This window comes from Neoarius graeffei, chromosome 8 (assembly GCF_027579695.1).
Source record: "Neoarius graeffei isolate fNeoGra1 chromosome 8, fNeoGra1.pri, whole genome shotgun sequence".
In the NCBI taxonomy this organism is placed as follows: domain Eukaryota; kingdom Metazoa; phylum Chordata; class Actinopteri; order Siluriformes; family Ariidae; genus Neoarius; species Neoarius graeffei.
The window spans coordinates 8,020,516-8,023,080 of record NC_083576.1 but is presented as its reverse complement, the minus strand read 5'-3'; the positions used below and the strand labels follow the sequence as shown (position 1 = coordinate 8,023,080).

At 34.3% G+C, this 2,565-nt stretch overlaps 1 long non-coding RNA gene across 1 annotated transcript; it reads left to right on the top strand.

Moving 5' to 3' along the window:
- The first annotated feature begins 570 nt into the window (after positions 1–570).
- Positions 571–1,551, top strand: LOC132890009 (uncharacterized). Its single transcript, XR_009655129.1, has 3 exons — positions 571–657; positions 744–781; positions 1,156–1,551. It is a non-coding gene; the product is annotated as an uncharacterized LOC132890009 (long non-coding RNA).
- Positions 1,552–2,565: the final 1,014 nt, after the last annotated feature.

Here is a 2,565-nt window from a genome sequence, read left to right as displayed (position 1 = left end):
AAACATTTTACAATGGATTCCAAAAGTCACGTTTCCAAATAGAAAGATCTTCAAACTGCTTCAATATGACCATTTTAATCACCACTCAGTCTGATGAAGCCATGTACTACTGTGCACTGATGACACCTCACCTTGTGTTTGCAGATGGAACGTATTTAAAAATTATCGGTAGGATTTCCATGAAACTTTCTTCAGCTTCTGGGTTAATGTCATGATATTTTTCCTTATTATCATTAACATGTTCAACCTGGAAGACAAATAATCCTGAAGTAGTGAAATGTTCACTGTGTTTTCTTCTTCAACTACACTGAGTTACAGACTTTTAGTCAGTGAATGATGATAAATGTTTCCAGGTGAACATGTTACTATTGAATCAGAAACATCTAAACCAGCTCTGGGTGATAATTCAGTGGGCTGTGAACCAACACTGCATGGAAACAGCACTAACACGAACACACAAGAGAAAACAGGTAAGATGCCTGATAATTCACTATTAATTAATCATCCTTAATTCATAATATAGTGAAATAACATTCTCAGAAGTGACCAGATCTCTCCACTCCTCAGTGCTCGGTTTGGGAACGGCTTTGGGTTTGTGTGCACTTCTGATTTTCTGTCTCATTTATTTCATACTGAGGAGAAGAAAATGGGATAAAAGTAAGTGGTGGTTTTGTGATCAATTAAAAATTACTTCAGTTATGTTTTGTTAAAATAACTAAGTAGTTGTATTTCTGTATTAATAGTGAACACTTCTCGAGAAGATTCTTCAGGAATGAGGCAGGTACGTGTACAAGAAAATATGGTGGTTTTTTTCATGATTAAATGCTGTATGAGTAATTCTATTTTTTGTAAGTGAACAGCCAGTGTTTACTTCAGTCATGTACGAGTCTTCTGACTGATCACTCTTCACTTCTTATGTATATTATTTATTAATATGTTACTTTCATATAGGTTACTTACTTTCTTAATTTCCCTGAGGGAACCCGCCCAAAGGGATCAATAAAGTTTTATCTTATCTAATCTAATCTAATCTAATCAAATCTAATCTAATCTAATCTAATCTACTCATTTATATAGTCAGTCTGCTTAGCTTTGTACAAATGTTAATTTATTTAATTTAATTTTGGATTTTATTCCATTTTTTTTTACATTCAGGAATTTGAGACTGAAACGGTGTATTACACAGCTTTACAATTTCCCCTGAGGAAAGCCAAAGCTGAAAAAAGGAAAATTGTTTTATCGGAGAATTGTGTGTACTCTGATGTGAAATAAAATTTTTCTTATGTAACATTAATGATTGGAGATTTTACTTCTGTACACATATTAATTTATATATGTAATGCCACTACCATTGCACCTGAGTTGAACTAGTCTCTTAAATTATTATTATTATTATTATTATTATTGTTTTTGCTGTTATTTGTAAGTGCAATTTATGTATATTTGACTCTACTGGATTATTAAAATGTTGTCCCGTGTCCAGTGGCCTGTTTTATGACAATAACAGAGGGTTTTACAAGATATTAGGGAAATAAAACTGTTTTTGATCAAGTGTTTATTTTATTATTTCATTTAAAATTTACTCACTATGAGCAATTACTGTAAATAATGAAAAGACAATTAAGCAGGTTTTAAATCACATTTCAATGTTGTATTTTTGTACATTGTAATGAGACTCTAAATGAGTGCATCAAGAGAATGCACTACTTTGGTGACACATTTACATACAGTGAAACTATCAGTTAGAGTGCAATAAAAACTTGCAAACATTTCTCAGTTCACTTTTACATTCTAATTCTCAAAGTTCATGGCTTGAATTTCTTGAATGTTGAAGTTGTTCATATAATTTGCTCAAAAACCTTTGAGTGTGAGCAGATATACACACCCACCTTCCAGCCGTGGCATGGTTGTTGCTATCAGATGGGCTGGTTTGAGTATTTCAGAAACTGCTGATCTGGGGTTTCCACACAAAATATTCTCTCGAGTTTACACAGAATGGCGAGAAAATATATCCCATGAGCAGAAGGTCGACAGACTGAAAAAAGAAAAAAAAAATTGGGACAGAGGCATGTTTACCACTGTGATACATCACCTCAACTTTTAACAACACTCTCTAAACATTTGGGAACTGAGAAGACCAAATGCTATATATAGTACACCGCCTTTGCCGTGTTAATGGGCACAATCTACTGCCTGAACCTTGAGTATCCCCATGAGATGAAATACTCTTGAGTTCATTCAGAGGGTTATTATGAAGATCAAACTGGATCAGTGCTCTGCAAGCATCCATGGGCTCAGAAATAAACTACTTAGTTGGCACCTTTAAGCCTATGTGCTGTATGCACATCTCAAGCCCATTCCAGGAGCACGCTGTTCAGGACTCCTGCATTGTTCTTCACACAAAAAGTGCCCATGGTTTCAGTTTGGTTTGCACAAAACAAGTATGGTGTGACAAATTAACAAACAAAATGTAACTGTTCTGAACTGAAGTATGACTGTTCTGCATTTACGTACTACTAAGCAACGAACGTTGCTTTAGAATTGTGTTCTAAATTGTGTTGAAAG